Genomic DNA, 27,430 nt, shown 5'->3' with positions numbered 1-27,430 from the left:
CAGCAGCCGTTCTTCTCTGCGTGTGTAGCTTAATGTTGTTTGTGTGTAATTTACGTTGAGTAGGCTAACCACGTTATTACATTAATGTAAGGTGAACAAGCAAACACCGTTGTAGTTACATGCTGCTGTCTTCTTGTTTGATAGAGTGATACCATATATGCCCTATAGCTGCACAAAAGGCTAACATTGTTATCTTTTTACAAAAAAGACAACAAAACATGAGCGGTTTTAGGACAAAGTTTGTGTTCTCCATTCTTTAAGCACCGGTTCCAACCAAAGGAGGTATCTTGTATCAACAGAAAAGGCTAACTTGGTTATCATTTTGCAGAAAAAAAGAGACTGCTAAAAATAAAAACATGAGAGGTTTTTGGACAAAGTTTGTGTTCTCCATTCTTTAATCACTGATTCGAGCACCGATTAAGCACAGACACTGTTTCAAAAGTACCGGTTTGGCACCGGTATCGGATAAAACCTAAACGATACCCATCCCTACTCCTAACATGCCTCCTTCCTCCTCTTCCTTTTCTTTCAGCCATCAGTAGCATGACAGTCTTATTCATTATGATCCACGCATTTTATTTGGTAAAGCTTTAGTTCAGAAGGCCCTTACTAATGCAACACTCCCCATTTACCCAGGCTGGCACTTGGAGTACACTGGCTTGTGGCCCCTTGTGCCAGCATAAGTGCTTTCCTCCTTTCTGCTGCTCACAATTCACCGATCACACTTTGACTATTACCATTAAAGGCTGCAGAACCTGCGTCTGAAGCCTCTGGTTTAAAAGAGTTCAAATAAATAATCCAGCTATAGTTGTCAGTATTTCCACTGCTGCACAGGAAAAAACTTTATTATAAAATAAATAATAAGAAATAAACTTTATTTTTCAAACACAAGCTTTACACAACTTGTACGTTCACACAAGCACTTTTTCCATGTGTCTAAGTGTTTCCTGTCGAACATTCACCAGGACACCATGCAGACTGGCATTAAACCACCAACCTTCTGGTTAGCAGGTGACCTGCTCGACCACCTGAGTTCCAGCCACCTCATCAAAGTGACCAATCACATTAGAATCCTGTCCTGCTTTGGGCTCCGCCTCCAAACCATCCAAAGCGGGTTTATTTGCACCATGTATGCAGGTAAACTTAAACATCCATTCAGCTGCTTCAGAAGGAAAATGTCAGCTTGTGGTTTCAGTCACAGGAAACTCACAGGTTAGAGTCCAGCCAGAGGGCTGCTGTTGTTTATCTGTAAAGTCTTTACATTTACAGAAATAAATAATTATGTGGACACATCTGGATCATCAGCAAACATGAAACCAGGTGACCACCAGGACCAAGCTGACTGCTGACACAGAGTTCATACTCTAACTGCTAGCTGCTCTGCTAGCTAAGTTAACTGATGTTAAAGGTCAGAGTAAAGAAATGACGTGATGCTGCTGGGAGTGACACCACAGACTAGCAGCATTTAGTTACTCAGCATATAATGCAGTTAATCTGAAATCTCTTTTTCTCTCTGAAACAAAGTGACAGCAGACTGAGTCAAAGACAGAAACCTTATTGAAACACCAAATATTCCCCGGCTTCACTTCCTGATCCAGGATTCAAAGAGGACGTTGCACTTACTCAGCTTCTTCCCATGAACGTCTTCCCTCTGCAGCTCTGCTGTCTGGACCAGGTCTGTGTAGAAACAGAGACAATCTTCTGCTTCATCAGTCCTCTGTGTCTGCAGGCTGAAGTCACATTAAACACTTCACACCAGCAAAGAGTCTGAAGCTCAAAGGTCAAAGGTCAGCTGCTGCACCTTGTGTGATATTGTTTGATCAATAATTAACCTGCAGCAGGTTTCTGCTCCAACTCCAACACACTGAACAACCCTGAGAACAAATCAGAGGATGTGGGTGTGTCTGCAAGCTTCAATAGTAAACACCTCACACCAGCAATGAGTCTGAAGCTCGCAGGTCAAAGGTCAAAGGTCAGCTGCCACACTGTATATAATATTTCAATATGTATACAACCTGACTGTGGGTGTGTGTGCAGCCATAAACAGTTTAAACATTAAACACTGAACCATAAAAGAAGCTTAAGCTGCAGCTCACAGGTCAAAGCTCAGCTGCTGCAGCCAGTTATGACTTTACATAAATCATCATGTTTTCCCTCTCAGCACTTGGGCTGTTTTGACTCAGCTACACTATGGCAAATGGCCAATGGTTCCACAGCTGTTCTTGTTGTGTTAGGGCTGAAAAGCCCGACTTGTTCTCCTCTGCAGGGCCCTGTTTCAGGAAGCCGGTTTGGAAAACTCAGAGTGAAAAACGACACTCACGGTTGAGTAACCCCGAACTGTCCAACTCGGAATATTCCGTTTCAGAAAGGCTGATAACAATTAGTTCAATCAAGGCGGAGTTGCTTTAACCCCAAGTGAAGCGCGCGGACGAGGATACATAAAGCCCTGATAAGCGGAGCACAGATTAAGCGAGTCACCATGGAGACGGAGGGAAAGAAGGCGCGGTCAATGTATTTTACAGCGCTTGAGGCCGAAATTCTGATGGCAGCATATGCCGATAACATGCAAATTCCGCGGAAAAAAGTAACACAGCCACAGCTGCAAAAGCATGCATGGCAAAACATAGCCGACAGAGTCAATGCGTGAGTGTTAATTTAAACATTGATCAAGGGATTTCCACCCATTTAACACGTTATTTTATCATATGTTATTTTATTTGTTATTTTATACATTTTATTTTGTGATGTGATGTGAGCGCAGGTGCAACCCAACAGGCCCCAAACGTGCCTGGCAGCAAGTAAAAATGAAATATAAAAATATAGTCCAAACAGGTAAGGTGTAATTGTATTATGAGCCATAGTGCTTGGTCTGTTTGTCCCATGTAAATCAATTGCAGTTAGAGGCTACATTAATTTTCTTTCTGTAAGCACTTATTGAAATTATCTGAGCACATTACAAGTACATATTTGCTTACTCTGTATGCTCAAATGTGGCCCGTTACAGCCAACAGAAAAAAAGCGGAGGCCCGAAAAACAGGTGGGGGTCCTCCACCACCACCACTCACAGAGGCTGAGCAGTTGGCCCTCAGCCAAAACAGTGGGCGCCCTGTGGCCGAAGGCATCTCTGCGGGGACATCCTCTGAGGCAATAACCCCGCAAGACACAAGTGCCTACATAGGGGGTAAATTCAAAATAATACATGATGTGCATACATCCTTTCTTCACAGTCACCTTTGCAGTGCTGCTCATTCATTTGATAAACTCTTTACCATAATGGATTATTTTGTAGTGAAGTTATTTTCCTACTGATTTTGCCTTCCCTCAGTCTTGGTTGTCTTTGAGAGCATAATGACAATGAAGTGTAAGGTGATTGGTATGTTTGTTAATTGCCATTTGGTCCCTTGTAAGTTATAAGTGACCTGTATAAACCTCATATTCTATCAGTTGATGGTGGTGGTGTACTGCATCTGGTGCAGCCTCCTGTTGAGCCAGACCAACATGCAGTTGTGAGTAATACTCCACAGATTATATGAGTTTACAGTAGAACAGCAATGTTGTTTATTTCTTTACTACAGGAAAATAATGAAGAAACATTGACAGCTGTTACAGAGGAGGAAGCAACAGAGACACTTTATGAGGTTTACATCTTTTAATACTTTGTGTACAGGAAATACAGGCGACCAATAAAGCCAGTTGAACAAAAAATCTGTTTATTCTTCTTTCAACATGTTGAGATGATGGGTCAAAGGAAATGATTGTGACATATGGTGTCTCTGACTGCGCTTCCATCTTGTATGTCCGTGGGAGGGTCAGGATGTTCATGGTTTGGATCACTGCTGATGTTTGGTTCAGAAGGACAGTGTTCTCCTCTAATTGTGGCAATGTTGTGAAGAATCACACATGCCACAATAATGTCACATGCCCTTTCTGGGGTGACCCTGAGTCTTTGCAGGCACTGGAACCGGGCCTTAAGCATTCCGATAGTCATTTCAATTCTGGCTCTTGTCCTGCAATTAGCCAGATTATATCGCTGCTGTGGGCCCAGTTCAGGGTCAGAGTAAGGGGTAAGCAAATAGGGTAAACATGGATACCCCCTATCACCAAGCAAGTAGCCAGTGAACTCTCCTAAGACAGAAGGATACACTTCAGTTCAAATGTCCCTGAAGCAATTGGTCTTTATATATTTTACAGTATTCTCAACTCACCATGTCCAAATTTTGTGCTCAGTGTACATTCACGGAATATTTGTGAGTCATGGACAGAGCCTGGCCGCTTGGCTTCCACATTTGTGATAATGTTGGCAGCATCATATATGATCTGCACAGTGCAGAGAACACAAATTAGCATCCATTACTATAATGAAATAATTTGTTAGTCTGAAATGCTACAGGGAACTATGTACCTGTACATTAATGCTGTGGAAAGACTTCCTGTTCACATAGTCTCCTTCATTTACTGGAGGAGCAATGATTGGAATGTGAGTGCCATCTATACAGCCAATCACGCCTGGGAACCGTGAAAATAAATGTAAAATTTAAGTAGTAGTCCACGTATCACCACATCATAAATTAAGTTTCGTTCATCCTGATACCTGCAATTTTGTGGCATCCCTCTTTGATAAATCTTGTGGGTCTATGACCGGGGAACACCACAGACGAGTGCAGGAGACGTTTCAGTGCAACTGTAACATTCCTGACTGCCCGACAGACGGTAGCCTTGGAAACGTGCTCAGCGTCACCAATATTATACAGAAAGCTCCCGTTTGCAAAAAACCGAAGTGCAATACAAATAATATGTACAGAACTGAGAGGATGTCCGCGATGTGTCACATGCGTAATATATGGCCTGAGGATGTTATCCAAATAACTTATAGATTGTGCTGAGAAACGGTAACGTTCGCACAGAAAATCATCAGGTAATGATAAAATGTCCAAACGCGCTCTAATCACTCTCTCCCGGCGGTGAGCTCTGCGGAGAATTTGGGCTTCACGATCTACTGGCTCTTCAAGGAAGGAGCACGCCATGTCCGACACTTCCTACTGTCAGGTTTCCGACAAAGGGGCGGAGACAGTCAGGGTTAGTTGTAGTAAACCTGCTAGGGGGCAGGTTAGCTTCACGGAGTGTGTCGTCATAGTGACTCACTGAGGCTTCATCTGAACTCGCTTTGTGAAACCGAAAACCCAGAGTTTTCGTTAACTCAGGGTATACTTACTCAGTTTTTCCACTAAACCGGCTTCCTGAAACAGGGCCCAGGTCATCAAATGCACCACAGAAGTTTGTATTTGCAGAAGCCTGTGTATGTTTGATGGCTTTATTATTCTCTGTTCAAAGACAATAAATGTGGAAAATGTCTCATGTAGTATCAGCGTCATTTAAAAATGACTGCAAACATTTAGAGAACATGTGCTGCTGTTTGTCCTTGTAACAGGGCGGCCCTTAGCGGCTGGAAACACAGTGAGACAGACCAAGGCAAGTGTAGTGGAACAAAGTATTTATTTGCTATATGGCTCTCCTTACAACAATTAACTTGTCGAGCTTCTTCACAGCACAAAAAATCCACCTCTAATGACAACTGGCAGCCTTAAATATGTTCAGCTGTCACAGACTTAACCATTATTCCACTCTCAGGTAAATTCTTAAATCCCAACCTTCCACCACAGTATACAATATATTAATTAGAATAAATAAATACATAAATACATTTCCACATTTACATATTAATAAATATTTCACACTTAATGTTACACCAAACCCAATATTATAAAAACCCAGAAACCCAAGCACAAAAAGATTCACCACACTCTCTTTACCAATGGTCTCTCCCGGAACCTTTAAATGGTGTCTGGACCCCAGGGGAAACATTGAAGAGGACACAGGCAAGAAAGGTGAGTAATCATTAACTTACAAACACTTATTTGCACCACTTTTATCCCTAGATTTCACACACACGTTTGCATTAGTTTTCCTTACTGGTAAACCTTAATCACAATCTCAATCACCATTCTTCTCTCCTGACAGACAACCACCACATTCCTTGATGAGGAGCAGCTGTGCAGGATCTGAAATAAGGCTACCAACTGATTTTAAAATTCCCAATAAATAGTCAATAAATATTTAAACTTCTTGTGTGCAAATCCATGCTTAAAGTGCAATGCTCATAAATTGCTTGATAAGGTGCTTTTAATAAAGTGAAAGGTGTGCTCTAAAGTGCTATACATATAATATAAATAAATACAGTCAAGTCTGTCCCGTATTCAGTAAGTGAAAATGAAATGAACAATAAAAGGTGAATCAAATGGACCATTACGGCAAGGCTGGGATGGTCAATTTGGTAAAGTAAATCCGTTGGGCATCTTTCTTTGCCTTTAGACAATAATTCTGATGGCAAAAGAGCCAAACGGGACAGGCACAAAAAAAAAAAAAAATACAGTAAGGGAGTCCTCTTCCTTACATTTCCTCCTCCCTCTCTTGAGCGCGAAGTGCTTCAGTCCTCTGTCATCCTAGATAAACAATCAGCAACCACATTTGACTTCCCTGGCCTATACTGGACCGTAAAGTCATAAAGCTGCAAAGACAAGTACCATCCTGCAATGCGGGCATTTGCATCCCTCATGCGGTTCAACCACTGGAGGGGACGATGATCAGTCTCCAGAGTGAAGTGACGTCCCAGAAGATAATACCTCAAGGCCTCAATAGCCCATTTCATGGCCAAGCACTCTTTCTCCACCGTCGAATACCTCGTCTTCCTGTCGAGTAGTTTCCGACTCAGAAACACCACAGGCCTTCTTTCACCATCCACCTCTTGCTGAAGGACAGCACCAAGGCCAACTCCTGAAGCATCAGTTTGCAAGATGAATGGCTTGTTGAAGTCTGGACTGTGTAGAACTGGATGTGTGCAAACTGCTTCCTTGAGGTCTCTGAATGCTTGCTCACAGTCTTCTGTCCAACGCACTTTGTTGGGGGCTGAGCCTTTTGTGAGGTCATTCAGTACAGTGGATCGCTCTGCAAAAGAAGGTATGAATTTCCGGTACCAGCCTACTAGACCCAGAAAACCTCTCACCTTCCTTTTTGTTGTCGGAACTGGGAAGGACTGAATTGCTTCAATCTTTCCAACCTGCGGCTTTATCTTCCCAGAGCCAACTACAAAGCCCAAGTACTCCACTTCTCTCTTGGCTATGGAGCACTTCTTGGGATTGATAGTCAGTCCAGCCATTCTGATGGAGTGTAGCACCTTCTGTAGGTGAATGACATGCTCTTCCCAGGACTGGCTGTTCACCACCACGTCATCCAGATATGCTGCAGAGAATGCTGACACATCTCTCAGTACATGGTCCATTAATCGTTGGAATGTCGCTGGTGCACCTTGAAGCCCAAATGGCATGACTTTAAATTGGTACATACCAAAAGGAGTTTTGAAGGCTGTCAGCTCTCTCGCTTCTGGTGCCAAAGCCACTTGCCAGTATCCTTTACACATTGCTCAAACTCTTATAGCCTCTGGTGCCTCCACCTTATCATAAAAGCCTAAACATTCACATCCTTTCTCTCACACGGCGCCTAAGCTACGACCTTGGCTCCCCGTTTATCTGCTCCTGCTGAGATGGGGCAGAAAACTCCAGTATGTTCTGTTCTCTTCTAATCAGACCAATAAGGTGATGACTTTCTGCAAACAGTATTTCTTATAACTCAGCAGTATAATGCATCATAAAACAATATCATTCATCCACAATAAATCAGCAGTCTAATGTAATGCAAATCAGTTTAACAAATGCAATAGTTATCATCTTCTTCTAATTCAGGAGAATGATGCAAACTAAAACTACATAATAATTCACAATCTTCAATTAGGGGTATAACATGGCATAAAATAATATTATAATCTAACAATTCCCCCTGATGAGCTCGTTAGAATAATGAGCTCACCAACACCCTATAATCCAGTGTCGCCGGGTTCATCTCTTCTCACTCCTGAGGCCCTTTGTCCCCCTGAGGGGCAAACCATATGTGAGATGACCTCTGTGTTTGCGCAGTTCAGATGCAAGAAAAACTATTATTCCAACAATAGCAGGTACAGATGACACTCCCCAGTTCTCCCACAGCTTTATTTTGGTGCTACCTTATACCCTTCCGACGTACTCAGACTAGAACCTCTGTCCAAGGAGCTTTTAGCCTTTATTTTATTGCTGCAGCTACCAGTGTCTTCCAGTTGGGTGATCCTCTGCTCTTCATTCTTCAACCTCAGGGGTTAGACAACCCTTCAGTCGTGGCACAGATCAGGGGATTATTCTGCCCCGATTTCAAACAACGATCTGTGTATCCTCCAGAAAAAGATCAGGAACGCGTCCCCCTTTTTGCCCAAGAGCCTCTCGAACTTCGTTGGTCTGGTGTTCCTGGATTTCCGCCAACCCCTTCATGGTTATTGCTGTGTTTATGGGATCCATCCTTTTGTGGTGACTAGCTGGAGCCCAAACGCCATGACACTTGGACCCAGTTGATGTCTCGGCAGTCACTGTGTCTGTCTCTGCTGCGGAGGATCCTCGCATATCTGTGACCTCGTCTGGTGTCTGTCCCTTTCTCTGTAAGAGACAGAAAACCAAAACACCTCTCTTCCTAACCCTAATAATCTAATGTTGTTATCTACTGACCTTCTAGTGATTCAAAATTGGTCTAAAACATTCAGAATGTCCCAGGGACTTATTCTAATCATATCCTATGTGTGTGTAAGCGTGTTTGCATTTAGCCCTCTGCACTCAAGGCATTTCCTACACTTTATCAGTCCGGACCATCACGCCGAACGAAGCTTATGACCTTCAAAAGGCCGAGTGCCAACTCATCATAAGCACATTTGCAAGGTGTGTCTGAAACTTATTGAAACCACTCTTTTTAACAAAAGATAAACAAATTAACAAATCTTCTAAACGCTATTCAGTTCATTTCAATGATTGATGCTTACACATGGAAATAATGATTTATGCTTCTCACTGATTCTCTACAAAAGATCGGAAACTTCTCGGGCCGCTATTAGCTTAAGCTTTACCATTCCTAAGTTATTAAAGACACAAATGAAGTTATAAAAATGTTCAAATAATCCTTGTTTGATGTTAAAACTCAACTTCCCCCCCCCCTTTTTTTGACACATTCCAATGTGTCAAATCAACGGAGCTAGAACATTCAAAGAAAAGGTTAGGCAGCTACAAGGTTTCCCAGATTGTTAAGTTGATCTGCGTATGATGCTCTGACTCAAGTATATAATCTTAAATGAATGTCATTTAATTAACTGCCACTATTTAAAACTTAGCTTAAAGACATAATTGAATAAAAATCACAAAGAATAACATGATATCAATGTTATGTAAGCGCGTGCGGCCCTCTATGCTCGAAGTCACTCCACACCATAGATCAGCCAAACATTGCGTTGACTGTAGCTTTTAACCCTTATTAACTTGAGCACAACTCTATAATGAGCAACAAACTGCAATATGTCTGAAAATGATCATGGTTACACCTGCAATAGAAGATCGTATGATTATCCTGACACCTGTAAATAGAAAATTAACCTGCGGTTATAACAATCACTGGAACACAAATGTTAGTACAATGTCAAAAACTTCAATAAATGTTTAATGCAATGCTAGTTATATGATTCTGATGCAATAATAAAGCTGATGCCAAAATAAGAGTAAAACACCCCCTTTTATCCCGTTTCACTTGACACATAAACGTTTATAAATGCCTCTTTTAAATCTTATTTCCCCCTGATCTCCCCTTACTGACCACAGCAGGGGAAACTCCGCTATGAGTCAACCATGAATGCAGCTCACCTGATTCATCACTGAGCTCCACCGTCACTGGCGTCTGACAGGGTGGCGCTGCATACTCTTCCTTTAATGTCACTATTTTCAACCTGTTGATTAGAGTGCTTAAACCTGAAGTCGACTACGTCCACAACAAGTCAATACAGCTGTAAATGTGGCCAATTATCAATCTATTACCAATCAATAACAACAGATAAATTTTATTTTATGCATGCTTTCAGTCAACCACTCACCCAGAGGATCTCCAATCCCAGAAAATTCCTTCTCCTCAGTCAATGAGTCTGTCCTCCTTCCATGGCCTGGTAACTGGTCCATCCAGAGCCATATGATCTCAAAATATACATACAACAAGCCAAACCACACCTTGGTCACACCAACCCTTTTCCGCCCTGAAGATGTTCAACGCCATCTTAGTCTGGACTGTCAAAGGTGACTTTAACGCTGGCTGTTCCGACAATCCATTTTATAACATTTCCTGGTCAGATTCGCCAATCTCTGCACCAGGGTTTTAAACGTTTTGCCATCTTCATTAGTTTTTATTTTTATTTAGCTTCGACTCCAGATTTTCAATTTTTACCAGTTGTAATCAGTTTTTACCAATCAGTCACTAGTTTAGTCTAGTTTTTATTTTCTGAACATCCTTAATTTCAGTTTAGTTTTGATTAGTTTCAGTTATAGTTTTAGTTGTGTTTTGCAAAAATTAAGTGTAACCAAATCCCAGTTCCATCATATCAATCATGCTCTTCCGCTTATCCTTGGGTATTGAGACTATTAACTCTTGCAGCACCGGGTGTTCCTAATTTTGGTTCAAGTGAATTGATAAACTTTTTGAAGGCGATTGACTCACACAATTATTTAGATGTCCCAGTCCTGTTGTCTCGGGACGCATCACGCTGCCTTATCTGGGGTTAGCTGTTTTCTGGGGATGCTGGTTAAGTGGGGGAGCTCTTCAAGGAGGGGGGGGGGGGGGGGGGGGGGGGGTGTGCTCCCCCTGATGAGCTCTTCAAGGTAAGCTAGGTTAACCTTCTTGTGTGAGCTTTTCAAGTGCACTTCAAGGTTTGTGGGATTTTTAGTTTTATAAATGTCCCTCATAACCCCCTGATGACCCAGTAATTCATTTTTGCACACTGTAGTACACATTTAGTTTTTTTCTTGTAGCTCTCATACTCTACTTGCCACTCCTCTAAGTCCTGATGTTTCTTAGAGAGGACAACAGTACCTTTAAAATTATATCACGTGTGGGGGTGTGGCCTTGCCAATTGTTTTCCCACCTTTTCAAAATGGCTGGCATGCCCACCAGCACATTTTAAGGAAGAAAGAAAGGTAAGCTTGATATTTACATTTAAAATGTTTTGTTAAACTCAGATTTTTATTAATTTTCAAAAAATAAACATCTAGTAAATAATTTGAGGGGTCTTTAAGAATTAGGCTTATTGAGTTTCACAGAGAACATGACTAATTTATTAATGTGTACTCTAGTGCACGTCGGGACTTTGTACTTATATTTATTTCACTTTTTCCTAGTAGACAACTCTTTGACAAAGGCAGAGAGAATTCTTAACAGAATAATTGAGCGAGATTCAAACAGAGATTTTTCAGAAGATGAGAGTCATGTGAGCCAGATAGGAGAGGGTGAGAACCCAGGAGGAGCCACACAAAGATTATCGAGATGCAGTGGCAGATGTGATAGAGAAAAACACAGGGCCACCTGAAATCTGTCGTCCTATCTGGTCCAAAACCAACATGTAGGAGAATCTGGAATTTTTGCTTTGAGTTAAAAATAAAATATGGGTAAAATGCAGGAATGATTTCCAGTATAGTAAAAAATAAGAGTCGCATTTATAGCTGAATCCATGACACCTGATTGTTTCTACACGATCACGTCTTTGCTGAAAGTTATCAATGATCTCAATGTGCAAAAAGAACTCCCAGTATCTGGAGTTCAAGCTCCTCTTGGCTGAGAAACCAGGGACAAACATGTGAACAAGACCTGAATAATACCAGTAATGAAGAGTTCTCTCCAAAAATCAAGAAAAGGAGGCCCCAATCAGATGAGAGTGTAGCAAAATATGGTTCCCTCCACTTGCCTGAGATGGTTAACAGTCCAAGGCATTTCAGTTGTAGAATGGTTGGGTGCAACAGTAAAACATATGTGAGATGTGGGAAGTGCCAAATGTTGCTTTGTGTCTCCAAATAAAAAAATCACAGTACTTCCTCAGATATCATAAATGAATTGATTTTTGTGAAATAGAAAGCCCAGTGCAATCACTTGTTCCTGAACCAATGGCTTACAGCTAGTGAAGTGTTAGTGACTTCTAAGTTGGTCCCTGATCTACATTTTTATTATTATATTGTTATATAAATAAGTTTTAATATCCTGCTTACAACAAATTCAGTGGAGCTTTTAATTTTCTTAAATAGCTCTTGAATTTTGTTAGTTTCACATTCGTGATCAATGAACTCCCCTTGTGCACTGTAGTGCACATGTTGTAAAATTTAAATAAAATTAGTTAAAAACAATTTTGTTTTTGTAATGTGTTTTTTTTACCGTCCCAACACTTGATTTATCTGAAAAAGAAAAAAAGAAAAAGAAAAAAGGAAAATGCTTTTCCTTTTTTTCTTTTTTCTTCCTCCCTGGGTCTCAGGAGGACATTGTGTCTATCTTACTTTTAAATTGCTGACTATTTCAAGAAAGCACCCAAAAGACGGGGACCAGTGTTTATCATTACATATCTCCATTTTGAGTGTGGCAAGTCTATCATTCCCCTGTTATTCATAGACCTCAGTGGAGGTTTTTGTTTTTTTGTTTTTTTTACCTCTATAAAAGTTAATTGACTCTTTACAGTGACCTGCTATGGTTAATAATAACCTGCTCCGTCATGAGTGGAATCAAACCTTTTCTTCACTTTAGCATTTAACATTCCCAACCATATAATATGATACATTAATCGAACTACAGCTACTAAAAACACAATTTTCTTAATGCAAACATCAGTAACTCAAAATTAGCAACCAAAGGGTTCAGTCTGCAGTTCACACTCATGTGAAGCTACAGCCTCCCCCCTTAGTCTCTATCATCCTTCTGTTCTTGCAAAAACAAAACAAAGCAAGACAAAACATCCACCCTTCTTTTACAGGCTGGGTGAATTGTTGTGGACATTCACTAATCCTAAAGTCGGTACCGTTTTAGTCTCAATATCAAGTCAGTTAAACTTTTAGTCGTCAGTCCGTCACAGTCCAGTCACATGCATACATCCACACACATTCATACCAGATATTGCTGATAATGGAGTCTCACGCGCAACCTATTCGAGCCTCCATCACCAGCAAGATGACGTCATCATTTTGAAGGAAACAGTTCCTTGTTTTTGGACTGGATTGACTCGCTGCAATCCTTTTAGGCTCGGGACTTCTCATTCGATCAGTGTCCCATATAAGTGAATTTCTCCCAAGCTCATTATAATCATGGAGAAAAATACTTTGCGACTGTTTTCAGTAAGAATATTTTATAGCGCTTTAAAGTTCAATCTCTCAGGCCTGGATTAAAGAGCTGATTTGTTAAATCAGGAACTCACAAAATACCAAAATATCACCACCGGTGGATCATACAGTGGGGCAAAAAAGTATTTAGTCAGCCACCGATTGTGCAAGTTCCCCCACTTAAAATGATGACAGAGGTCAGTAATTTGCACCAGAGGTACACTTCAACTGTGAGAGACAGAATGTGAAAAAAAAATCCATGAATTCACATGGTAGGATTTGTAAAGAATTTATTCGTAAATCAGGGTGGAAAATAAGTATTTGGTCAATAACAAAAATACAACTCAATACTCACCAAATACCAAACAGGTAAGGTGTAATTGAGCCATAGTGCTTGGTCTCTTTGTCCGATGTAAATCAATTGCAGTTAGAGGCTACATTAATTTTCTTTCTGTAAGCACTTATTGAAATCATCTGAGCACATTACAAGTACATATTTGCTTACTCTGTATGCTCAAATGTGACCCGTTATGGCCACTAGAAAAAAAGAGGAGGCCCGAAAAACAGGTGGGGGTCCTCCACCACCACCACTCACAGAGCCTGGCCACTTGGCTTCCACATTTGTGATAATGTTGGCAGCATCACATATGATCTTCACAGTGCAGAGAACACAAATTAGCATCCATTACTATAATGAAATGATTTGTTAGTTTGAAATGCTACAGGGAACTATGTACCTGTACATTAATGCTGTGGAACGACTTCCTGTTCACATAGTCTCCTTCATTTACTGAAGGAGCAATGATTGGAATGTGAGTGCCATCTATACAGCCAATCACGCCTGGGAACCGTGAAAATAAATGTAAAATTTAAGTAGTAGTTCAAGTATCACCACATCATGAATTAAATTTTGTTCATCCTGCTACCTGCAATTTTGTGGCATCCCTCTTTGATAAATCTTGTGGGTCTATGACCGGGGAACACAAACGAGTACAGGAGACGTTTCAGTGCAACTGTAACATTCCTGACTGCCCGACAGACGGTAGCCTTGGAAACGTGCTCAGCGTCACCAATATTATACAGAAAGCTCCCGTTTGCAAAAAACCGAAGTGCGATACAAATAATATGTACAGAACTGAGAGCATGTCCACGATGTGTCACATGAGCAATATTAGGCCTGAGGATGTTATCCAAATAAATTATAGATTGTGCTGAAAAACGGTAACGTTCACACAGGAAATCATCAGGAAATGATAAAATGTCCGAACGCGCTCTAATCACTCTCTCCCGGCGGAGAGCTCTGCGGAGAATTTGGGCTTCAACATCTACTGGCTCTTCAAGGAAGGAGCACGCCATGTCTGACACTTCCTCCAGTCAGGTTTCCGACACAGAGGCGGAGAACGTCAGGGTTAGTTGAAGTAAACCTGCTAGGGAGCAGGTTAGGTTCACGGAGTGTGTCGTCATAGTAACTCACTCAGGATTAATCTAAACTCGCTTTGTGAAACCGAAAACCCAGAGTTTTCGTTAACTCAGGGTATACTTACTCAGAGTTTGCACTAAACCGGCTTCCTGAAATAGGGCCCAGATCTAAATCCAATCAAGAATCTGTGGCAAAATCTGAAAACTGCTGTTCACAAACGCTGCCCATCTAATCTGACTGAGCTGGAGCTGTTTTGCAAAGAAGAATGGGCAAAGATTTCAGTCTGTAGATGTGCAAAGCTGGTAGAGACATAAGGCAAACCGGATTATAAGGAGCACTGTCGATTTCCAGAAAAATCAAAGGACTGATTTTTAGAGTGCCTTATTTTCCGAAAAGCACAGTAATAACATAATAACAACGGCCCGCTAGCATGCTCTTGGTTGCTGAGGGCTATGCTGTGGCTGAGCTGCAAGATTAACTCTGCAAAACCAACTTTCATCAAGTAACAGGGCTCTAGAGTGCAACCAATTTGGTCGCAAATGCGAATCCGTGTAAATGAGAGCAGGTACACTGATTCCACACAAAGACGTAAACACAGAACGGACCGACGCATCAGAATCAGCTTTGTCTTTCTCGGCTTTCTCACCCGACGGCTCGTAGACGGACACGCTGTCGGAGCTTAGCGATCCTGATGCGACCGGTCCGCGCTGCGATTACGTCTTCTTGCGCTGATTCTGAGCTGCAGGTTTTGTCTCTCCAACCAAAATTCACAGAGCCAGCAGCAAAAGAAGCAGCAAACTGCGCTTCACATTTGATCAATGTCATTAATTTTGCTGTTTTGCTTCCACGACTATTAAAATCACACTCCATGCACAGCTAGCTCTCTCTCTATCTGTCTCTGTACTTCAAGAACAGTTTCCCGTCTCCAATCTCTGTTTTCTGTATTATTCATGCGCTTATTACCCACCAGTCTACCGTTGTTTTTTCCCTGCTAATATTAGCATCACACGGCACAGCTTCTGTATCACGTGGTATAAGGCTCCGCCCTTGTCATTTGTTGAGCAGGAAGAGTGAGCACTTGGTTTCATGCAGAGTACGTCCCGGATCAAAATGCGGTACAATCGTCGTCGTCTTTTTCTTTTTCTTTCTTTTAAATCGTCATTTGGAAATGAGATCGCAAATAAGTTTGAATCGAGATCGCGATTTTCTAACGATTAATCGTGCAGCCCTAATCCTATTAGTCGACTAATCGCAAAAATAATCGGTGACTAGTCGACTATCAAAATAATCGTTTGTGGCAGCCCTAATGCACACAGGGAAAAGTTAGAGAGGAAAAGAGAGAGCAGGAAATTACTCTTACTCTTAGGACGTATATGGCCCAACAGGCCTCGTGATACAGATGAGCTACATCCTCCTGGAAAGCAGCTGCCAATACAGTCTCCCCCATCTGCTGGAAGGCAGATGCTTCAAAACAGAGTGAGAAGTAAAGAGAGAGGGAAGGAACTCAAACAAATTAACACTATATTTTATCTTTAATAATCATATATATTGCTTTACCAAAACAGCTTGTTTTTGTGTTTTTTAAACTACCATCTCTCTTAAACCAACTTGAATTGAACAGTGAGCACAGCCACTAAGTTCTATGTAACAAAAATACAGGGATGGAAATAAAGAAATAAAGAACCTTGAACCTTGATGGGAGGGAGGGAGACGGTACCTGCACTGACGTTTAAAAAGAAAGAATAGGAGGAGGAGGGGTGGAGGTGGTGGAGCTCTCCGACAGGGGGAAAACTGAGATTTCAGTAAAGCTCAGTCCAAAGCACTTTCCTAATGATTTCCCTGTAACATTAGTCCTCGAGGTCCCCGTCACAGCAGACTACTGTGAGCGCCACCAGACAGTTAATGAGACAAAAACGAGACGCTCTTACAGCCAGGAGGATGCTTCCAGATGACGCTTGATTAATTTGATTGATTATCTGTGAATAAGTCTTGAGCCTCTCCTCAGTTCTTTATATTTTGCCTGTACTGAGCCAGATGTTCTTCTTCTTCCTTTCTTTAGACTTTCTGAAGGTCATTTAAAGTTTTTCTTTGGACATTAACTGCTTTTTCACCCATTTTCAGTCCAGTCTTTGTACCTGATCGCTTTCAGAGCGATATTTTTGTTTTTTGGGGGGGTTAAACCACTTAACCTAACTCAAGGGGACAAACCCGAGTTGTCAAATACAATACAAAACACACAGCAAAGAACCAATTTAAAATTTTATCTTTAGGGACTTTGTTACTAGCAACCTGTCACAGAAACACACTATTTAATTTCTTTGGATTGGGAAAGTAGAAGACAGAAAAAAAGGGGACAAGCTGAAAAATCTATCTACAGAGGAGGAACAGTACCTGAAAGTCATGTCAAAAAAAATTCAGCAAACACCTGACACAGGACCTGAAAGATGCACTTGGTCCTTCAGTTGATCCATCTAGTGTTCACCAAAGCCTCATCTCATGGTGTCAGTGAAGGGTGGCTGTCAAGAAGCCATTATTAAGGAAGGGAACAGGGAGAAAAGGCTGAGGGATGCCAAATTACACAAGAACTGGACTGAAAATCAGTAGCAGCAGGTCTGATGGAGTGATGAACCAAAATTTGACAGTTCTGGTTCAAATTGTGGTAATATGTCTACAACCACCTGTAAACTACTGTACAGCTCTGCCATAGTTTGGGTCTGCATTTCAGCCAGGGTGTTGGGGATTTGGTCAAAATTGATGGAATTATGAAAAGTACCACCAGACTTTGATGCACCATGCAATACCATCTGGAAAGCGTCTGATCGGCAGCAGCTTACTAAACACATCGAAACACCATCATTCATGGACTGACCTGAGCTGCGTGGGATCATCTCGGCAGAGAATGGAACAAAACGGCAGCTGATATCGAAAGAAGAGCTCTGAATGTCCTTAAAGAAGCTCGGAGAACTATTCCTGAAGACTACTTAAAGGAATTCCAAAGAAATGTGCCTAAGAGAGTTCAGGGCGTGCTGAAGATAAAGATGCTCAAGCTCATTACCTCATTATATCAACTCTGTTTTTGCCTTTTATATTGTATTTTCATGTAAACTTTTCAAATTTAAACTGTTGCACCCGTTTCCCATTACCCAGCAAGTTATATGTTAGAATTAAGGTGTGGCTCAAACTTTTGCACAGTCCTACATTTCCCATCTATAAAATGATTTGACACCTGATAAACCTTTAAAAGCACTGACCTGCCTCTCCAACTATCTGTTTTAAACAACACGCACTTACCAGCAGTTGTGTTGCGTTTTCGTCAGGTTAGTGGCTCAGACCTAAAACAGCCCAACATTATTTCTAATTCAGGTCTGGACCCAAGCTGACCCATTAAAGTACGTGGTACTCCTTTTATTTGTACTTGTGTACTCAGGCATAAATTAGACTTTTCAGGTACAAACTAAATAACACAAAGAGGAGCTTATGAATAAGAATGAAACTGAGAGGCCCACTGCAAGAAGATACACACCCAAGTGCTGAGATTGTAAAGATGAAAAGTGAGCAGAGGAAAACGAGCGTTTCAGGACAACCAGGCGGTTTCCTCTTCTTCCCATCTGGCAGCCTCACAGCGGGGAGTTATGAGATAGCCCCAACCTACCTCACATCTCCCCGCTGTGCAAGAACGAGCTCAGCAACACAAGCATCCTCTCTCTTTCGCGAGTGCATACGTGCACATCTACAGTGCTGCATGCCAATGAACCCATTTTCTTGGAGCACCTACACAAGCTGCAATCTACAGATCGTGTTTCACAGCGCTACAGCGAGAGGCAAACACCTCCCTCTGTTTGTGCTTCATTCTCAGTGTTGGGACTAACGCGTTACAGTAACTACGTTATTATTGTGGTAACGAGCACGGTAACTAGTTATTATGCCAAAATCAGGAACACGTTAGTCGTTACTGGGATTTAGATAGGGTCGTTACTCGTTACTTCGTGTGGTGGCTATCGCGGAGTTTCCACAGATTCAGTAACATTAGCAAGTGGTGGAGGGCAGCAGGTGGATGAAGGAAAGGGGACGCAGAAGGAAAAGAGACCCGAGGCGGCCGCCGGTCCAAGTGTGACCTGAACTTCAGGTAAGAAGTTATGACCTGCAGTCTCTCTGGGTCAGATATGAACCAAGTTTAGGTGGAGTTTATTTTCGTTATTCTGACTTTTTCCGTACTGCGTGCTAGCTAGCATGACGGAGTTTCTATACAGCTGGGTGGTGCTATGAAGCTAATGATGTTGAACTTTATTTTGTTCATAAGTTATTAGAGTTGCCAACCGTCCCGTCTGGTATTCAGAGAAAATATTACGCGTTTCTTATTGAGGTGAAAAGGAACAGTTTGTCCCGGACTTCAGCTACAATGAAAAAGACACAAAGCTGGATTTATTCTGTGTCTTTACACTGTCATTCTCCCCCCTCTCTCTCCCGTTTCTACTTCAATCATGAAAACTGATCAATGATCAGCTGATCGGCTCTCTTGTTTGTTTATCGCTCACTTTGCGCCGAAAGAGGAAACCAGCGGATGTCGCGGTAAACAACAGCAGCACTTTTAAGCTTGATCAGCTGTTGTTAGAATTTATTTAATATTAATTTCTAGTATCAGCTGATGTTTGATGGAGCCACAGCTGTAAAGCTGCTGGTCATGATATCGGTTTGGTTATGTGGTGAGAGGGAAACATGAAGATGAAACCAGGAGATGTCCTTACTGGATCATCAGAGCTGAACAGGTGATGGAGAAACAGGTTTACCTTTTAGGTGACATGAATGAGTTGAAGGGAAGTTATGAACTGTTTCTGAGAGACAAATAACCCCAGGATCCTTTTTTAGGTAGCTGACAGCTGGTAACTGTGCAGGTGCGGATCTAGCAAAGTGTTGCCAGGGGGGCATGTAGGGCATTAACAGGGAGAGGTGGGCACAAGGAAATACTTTTCTTTCTTATTCTCATTTAAAATGTCTAGCTTTTAAAAAATAATTATCTGAATCTTACAACAAACGATTGATAGATTGATGCATATATACCATCAAAACAGTGTACATCACTGTCACAACAGTGTTTGTTTTCATTCAAAGGCTTTAAGATTTTTCCTATAATGGTGGGCCGGTCTCTAGTTAAAATACCCGGGCCAATTTTTTGTCCCAGTCCAGCCCTGTAAGCAGCTCATCTGCAGTCTGGTGTTACCTACATCTTCCTATTCAGAAGGCAGAATTTCTGAGTTCTGAGTACAATCGAAAGCACCACGACTGCAGTTTTTGTGTTGATGTAAAAGGCGCACATGACGCTGTGACGTAGGCTAGAATCATGGCAGCAGTCAACGACGGTCCAGACGTGGGATTTCTCTCGTGGAAATGTGCACATTATCTTTTCCTTTCTATTGGTAGGTGGCACAGTGCACTGTGGCAAGTAAGCAAGCTAGAAGACTGGCAAAGTTATGGAAGCAACACATTAACAAGAGAATTCTGAGTAAAACCAAAGTTACTTTCCCTAGTAACTAGTTACCTTGAAAGTAACGAGTAACTTGAAGTAACTGAGTTACTTTTGAGAGAAGTAACTAGTAATGTAACTAAGTTACTATTTTAAAGTAACTTACTCAACACTGTTCATTCTAGCTTCGCCCTTCTCTTCCCAACCACACACACCAACACCTTCCTCTTGTGAATTTTATTTTAATCCTTAACATAAAGACAGCTATAAATTAGGATAATCAAACTTGATTTATTACCCCCCCCCCCCCCCCCCCCCCCCCCACTGTGTGTTCAACAGGAAGCTAAAAGTTGTTAGCTGTTAAAGTGTTCAAAAAACAGCAGGAGCTCGGTGTGAGGCCACAGTGGGCCAAAAAACACAAGATGACCTCCAGCAAGGACAAAATGTATCTGGACGTCTCTGTGAGCATCTGTCTCACTGTGTAAGTGTAGCACAGTGTCTGTGTGTGCATGGCTGGGCAAGAGAGACAGCACAACTGAAAGCACTCAGACGAGGACCCGGTGCATCGTCTGTCTCATCTCAGCCAGTTTACTTACAAACTCTTTAAGTTTGAATTTTAAAGCCGACAATGTGCACAGGGCAGTGATATTTAAAATGAAGGTAAACTATTCCAATCTCTGCAGCCCCAATTGTGTATCTCACACACACACACACACAGTCCTGAATTCATTACTGAAGTCTCATCCAGACATTCAATGTGCTCTGTAATTAAATTGAGACGTGGGGTCAAAATTCCCACCTAGATTGAGTGAGATGAAATAGAAATCGGCTCTCCTCTAACTGACTTTATAGAAATAATTGCATAAGCTGCATTTATAACTGTTATTAAATAACAGCAGCACACGAGAACTGAAGTGTAATCCCAGCACATTTCGCTTCGCTTGCACTGATTCTTTAGAGATGACGACCGTGGTGGGTAATTAAGGGCAAACAATATACAAGTGGCGTGAAAAATGGAGGCTGCATTACCTTTCCAAAGCTTCCTTTCCCGATGGCCCGCAGTATCTGGAAGTGGTCAAAGTTTACTGTGGAGAAAATGAGAAGCAGTTAGTGAGAACGTGTCAGTTTGAGCTGAGCTATAAAACAGGGAACATGACATGTACAGCACTGTGCAAAAGTCTTGAGCCATCCCTCATTTGCTTCCAGGGATCCGGACTTCCCTGTAATCTTTAAAGTGGTATTAAGGAATAGCTCTCCAGGCTTTTTAAAGTGTTTCTGATTTTTAATCCAGGGCTTGTATTTGACCACTTTTTGTCTGTTAAGACCCTTCACACTAATCTCTGAAACATTCAAACATAAACAGACACCTAAGTCACGGAAAGGACCAGAAAACTTAACAAAGAACCAATTTTAAATTGTATCTTTACACATTCACTTGCAGCCTATTGCAAAAAAACAAAAGCCCACATCATTTGTTCTCACTTCTTTAGTTGAAGAATGCAGTTAATAACACCGTTAACACAGACTGACCTGGCAAAACACGAAAAAATAAGGGGGTGGTTCAAGACTTTTGCTCGGTACTGTATGACAAATGGAAATGTGCACTTCACAATGTATCGCTGCACTTCGGCAGTACTGTGAAGATTAAATGTTTTTTCCTTCCCGATGCATGTGAAAGGTTAAGACTTACATCTCCAAATGTACTGGAACTGATTTGAACCAGAGGACTCAGCCACACTGTTACTATGTACTGCATAAACACGTTTACCGATGAAGGTAAATCAGACGCTGTCCTGACTGTGTGGCTAAATTTTGTGCTGAAAGCATCAAATCAATTGAATATGATTAACTTGCTATGAGAGGTTTTTACTCCAAGTGTGACTTTTTCTGGCTTCATACACCTTTCAGGGTCAAATTCAAGCACTTTGTGAGCACGTTTAATGTCCATTTTCAACATTTTCCAGCACATTACCATAAAAAGGATGCATATTTCACTTCGCATCACCTGAATAAGACCACGTGAAAGGCCAAATTAATAATAAGTCTTCTCATCAGATATTGATGCTTCTTTCTTATGTGACACAAAAAACAGGAGGAGACAGATCTTTGCTTGTGTTGTTTTTTAAGTTCATTCATTCAAAACTAACTGTAAGACGCTTAACTACATTGCAGTCTGTGTTATTGTTGTAGACCTAATTATCACCTTTAAAGTGTTTGTGCTAATAACATCATGTAGAGTAAGACAGGCATAGAGAACAGCACTGACTGGGAGAGGCTTTGAACAGATGACATACTCAGATCAATTCAACACTTTAGACTTTAAAAATGCACAAGCGTCTTTCAAAAACCCATTTATTTAATCTATCATCATTGATATTATTATGTACAGTTATAATGTACTGTTCATCTCCCTTAAATAAACAGGCAGCCTTAAAGTGTGAAATAGTCACTTGTCTACTGTCTCAGTGGCTGATAGTGCCCCACAGGCCTCAATGTCAGCTTGAAGCCATTATGTTTCAATTGTTTAATGAGAAACAGATTTTGAATGAAAGCGAGGAAACTTCGGTAGCACAAAAAAGTGCCTATTCTTTGTTCCCATATGGTTCAGTCATATTACCGTCATTTCCCCCTAAGCTGTTCCCAAAGACACCAGGTTAATACTTGAAAAGGCTGCAGCGACACACAAAAATATCATCAATATTCTGTTTACTTGGTGACAACGTCGCTTTTAGCCTTCAATCAGAAAGCCTGACGTTGGCTAGTTAAGCATCGGGCTAACGTTTAACGCTTTCACTTGAGGGAAGTAACTCGTATTACTGCTACTGCTGTGTAATCTTGGTTCAATTCACAGCATATTCTACAAGTTACCCTGCAATAACTAACTGTTAGAATAGCGCCACCGTATTGTATCGCACTGAGTGCACTTCAATCCTTTATCCCGCGAGTTTGCTAGCTAGCAAAATAATAATACCAATTTTAAACAAATAACATGTGTAACGTACACACTCGAGAAAATTATTTACTAGTACTTACGCAAACTCCCCCGTTGTGAAAACGTACAAATCCTTCTTGTATTTTTCGTTTTCCAGCAAACACTCATTAAAACGGCCTCCAGGCACATTAGCGCACTCACCCCCGACTGATCAGGGAGGGGGTGAGGGGTCACACACTGAAACAGACTAACGTGCAGAGGTACAGCCCAGGCAGAGAAATGTTGCTTTTAGACTTTGCGACTCGTTTTATTTCTCTATCTGATAAGAAAACTATTCAATCAGATAGTTATTTGTGGTGAATGAAATACGGTTACAGTTTCAAGAAGTTTTAAGCACCAAATCCGAAATCCAAGCACTGCAATATTAAAATCCAATTCAATTTCTTGTTTGCTCCGAACTCTACGACATGACTATATACAGGGTCAGTGTAAAATACAATCCTAGCTGTGTGAACAAAGCCTGGCTGCTTTAATCCTGCATGACAAACCTCAGGATGCAGGTTATTATTACTCTTTCCTGCTGGCACACCTGTCACACCTGAGAGTCAGCTAGAAACTCACAGTGACGTGGACATCATGCAAAGACTGCCAGACTCTGTAATACTGCAAATGATCAGTGACCCAGGTTATCACTAAACTTTAAACGGCACCTCTGTGTCTCTGTGTGCTGAACATCTAGGATTGAGTCAGGCTGCATTGACTGTGGGACTTTAATGTGTTAAAAGCAGGTTGAAGACGGCTCAGAAACATTTGAAGATTAAAATTTAGCATTATGGCTGCTGGTGGTTTGTAAAGCCTCTACTCAGCTGTATTTTTGTTACTAATTGATGTTTGTTGTTGTTTAACACAGATTTCAGAAGAGCAAATATGCTTAATAGTTTAACTAGATTTCATTTGTCAGTGTGGGACTGCTGAGTCACCTGAAGAACTCATTTCATTCATTCTCCACATGATGTTCATTTACAGAAATGTTTCACAGGAACTGATTTCTCCCAAAGGGTGAACTAGTGTGTTTCCATAGATTACCTCTGTATGAATGTACTTCTTAAATGAAGGCAAGTGTTTGTCCTTTTTTGTTCCTCAGGTACAGTACGTGATATCAAGGGCAGGCGGTCATCACTGGGGGTAGACAAGAAGCAGACGTACTTCCAAGAGGGAGCTGCAGTGAGGTCAGAGGTCAGAATCTGAAACAGCTCAGGTTTATATTTTAGAGGTTATAAAAAATCAAAATGTATTATTTAAAGAAACCTTTAAATAATAGTCATAATTATGATTATTATAAGAAATATCAAACATTTAAGTGGATTTTCTGTTACACATATCGTGTTAGCCCTGCAATAAACTGGCAGCCTGTCTTTGTCCTGTATCAGCTGGGATAGGCTTCATCCTCCTGCAACCCTGAATTGGATACATTGTATTCCAATTATGTAATCTGATCATTTACAAACTCAAGGTATCTAATCAAAATGTAAGTGATGCCGCCCTTGACAGACAGGGAGATTTTATTCCTCAAAGACCATCATCCAGTCGAAGTACTAGTTGCCACGTGGTCAGTGTTCTCACAACCATTGATTTTATCTCACAACTTGTTTTCACCAAAGAATTTCAGTAAGTAAATATTCTTCAATCTCTTTTTCCCCCCAGTGTCTGCAGATCAGCATCAGTGTCCACGTGAAGAACCTAGTTATGTTGCCAGTGTCAACCCAACAAAAGGTACTTTACCTTCTTGTATATATTGTGATTCCTTTACTTTTATATTTGTTGTTATAGTTGAGTTAGGCAGGGCTTTTGTGCAGTCCTAAGAAACATACTGCCTAGAGTGTTTTTCACTTTGTGGAAGAGTTTCTTTATTTTTTTTCTGTTAGTGTGTGGAACTGAGGTGCTTCGTCAGGAGCTCCTTCAGTTGTTGGAGGATGGAGAAGAGGACGCAGCCATGACTTGTGAGACGTTGTCTGAGTCAGCTGCTACTCACTGGGCGATCAGAAACATGGTGTCCTTGCTAAAGTGGAAAGAGGCCAGGCCTTGTCTTATAGACAATATGTTAGCTACTCTGGATCCACAGTCACACCGTGTGTGTCAGTGTGGCAAACAAGTAGTTGTGAGCTGTCTGGACTGCCTGCCTCTTCCATTCCTTTGTGCTGACTGTGATATTGCAGTTCACACACGCTTTGTCCTGCACAGCAGAGAGGCAGTAACAGGAGGGTTTTTGCAGCCTTCATCAGAATTTCACAATCCAATATGTACGGTTTTTAAGTCTTATGCATTTATTGCTATGTACTATGAGTGTGTGCTGTTATTGTATATTTATTGTGTATCATTTAATTTCCAATTCTTTTTATATATATTGTGTGTTTTTAATGTTAGTTCGGCTGTTGCCTGTGCAAAGACCAGACTGTGTGTGACTGCCCAGCAGGTAACGTTGAGGTTTCACCCGGTGCAATTGTGGCTCTTGTAACCATAAATGGTAAGTTGCTCTTTTGTCACACAGTACATACACAATAGATGTGTTTGCAGGTTTTATTGCAAATTGTACATTGCTACATTGTTTTGAATTACCCTCGGCCCGCAGTATATGTGGGCACCTGTCAAAGGTCATTTGGATTTACCAGACCGCTTTGAAAACAACATGGAAAACATGAATGTCTTTGTTGAGCCATGACTGGATTTATCCTAATCCTTCCTAAAGGCCGTTATAACCTTGCACTGCCAGTGGTGAGCTGCACCAGCTGTGGCCTAATGTGGTCCCCCTCAGTTAAGGACTTCCAGGGTGGTGGATATTGGCCTGGCACCTTAAATTTCTGCACCCTGTTTTCAATGGATGTCTTTCAGTCTTTCTATGACATTAAGAAGCTGCAGCAGGGATGTCACTTAAGGCCTTTGTCAAAGTGCTGGATGAAAGAACAGCCCATTTTGGAAGGGTGAGTTTCTAAATTTGTCAAGTTTAAGGAAATTGTGCAAATCAATGTTTATGATGACTGTCCGTGAATATTCTGTTGTTTGTCCTCTACTTAAAAGACTGGCCGAATATCAGCTGATGCCTTCAGCAAAAGTTTCTTGGAGTGGAGTGCTGTAAAGTGTGAGGTGGACAGGATGTGCAAGGAGCCATGCTTTAGCTGCCCTGCCTGCACTCCAGACATGCTCGCCGTCTCAGTTGATGGAAACTGCAAGCTTTATCGCTTTCAATCAAATGCAAGGTACGTTATGCATTGTGTACATAAATCAAATATGGATTTGTACAAAAATTGTATTTTGATGTTTCTTTTCAAACAACTGTCACCGTGTTCGTTCAGCACTTCAGAGCAGGGGAACTTTGAAGGTGTCTTCATTGAGAAAGATGAGGAAGTTGCTGAGTTTGTGAAATACATCCAGAGACACACAAATGATGTAAGATACACATATATATCAGTGCTGTCAGCGTTAATCTTGTTAAAATGACGTTAACGCCATAACCATATACTCATACGTGTGTGTGTGTGTGGATACATATTTGGATGGGTGGATATTTATTTTGTTTTTCTCTTGGTGTTGTCGTAATACTATTTACTTGACTTTATCTTAATGTGTACTTCATTTTGAGTAGCTCACACTTGGATGTGCGAGGTATACTGCAGCTTGTAGTCTTGGATACGTTTAAGACATTTTGTTATAAGGTTGAATGAATTCAGCAGTCATGTATTGTGACCTCCTTTCTATAGATCAAATGGGGAGGTGCGTTTCAGGATGGGGCCGGTTCTACAGTTGGAGAAGAGGTGGAACAAGTAAACAGTTTCCTGTCTAGGGCGGCCATCACAACGAAGTACATGTCTAAAGCAGGTGTATGTCTGTGTGTGAGATTCCACTCAGTCTCCTGCTCATTCATTCTTATTTGTATACTAACTGAAATGCAGGGCGAACAGACATGCTGAGCCTCCTGGCTTTGGGCTGGAACAAAAGGAAAGTGGAACAACTGGGCCGCACTTTGAGCCAGAGATATCTAAAGGTCATTTTTTCAACACCCATTTTAATGTGTGTGGTAATGGGGGAAAACACCAGTACTCTAAAAATGTCCATATGAATGACATTTATTAATGTATTCTTAGATCATAAGGATCCTTAGAGAACAAGTGGAGAGCCTGAATGCGAGCAGAAATGAGCTGGGTGTGGATGACGACACACTGCAGCAGTGGGCTGAAGGTGAGTCTCAATATAATGCACTCGTGTATAACAACAGGACCCACCATGGCCTCATTAAAGAACTTAGAGTTAAGATCTTTCTGACAGTGTCA

At 41.3% G+C, this 27,430-nt stretch overlaps 1 long non-coding RNA gene across 1 annotated transcript; it reads right to left on the bottom strand.

Moving 5' to 3' along the window:
• Positions 1-2,696: 2,696 nt before the first annotated feature.
• Positions 2,697-4,482, bottom strand: LOC143417135 (uncharacterized). Its single transcript, XR_013097354.1, has 3 exons — positions 4,403-4,482; positions 4,206-4,317; positions 2,697-4,125 (listed from the first exon to the last, which is right to left on the bottom strand). It is a non-coding gene; the product is annotated as an uncharacterized LOC143417135 (long non-coding RNA).
• Between the last annotated feature and the right edge of the window lie 22,948 nt (positions 4,483-27,430).

The sequence above is a fragment of the Maylandia zebra genome, linkage group LG3 (assembly GCF_041146795.1).
Source record: "Maylandia zebra isolate NMK-2024a linkage group LG3, Mzebra_GT3a, whole genome shotgun sequence".
NCBI lineage: Eukaryota > Metazoa > Chordata > Actinopteri > Cichliformes > Cichlidae > Maylandia > Maylandia zebra.
Note: the sequence above shows the minus strand (reverse complement) of the source record. Positions and strands in the feature narration are given on the sequence as shown.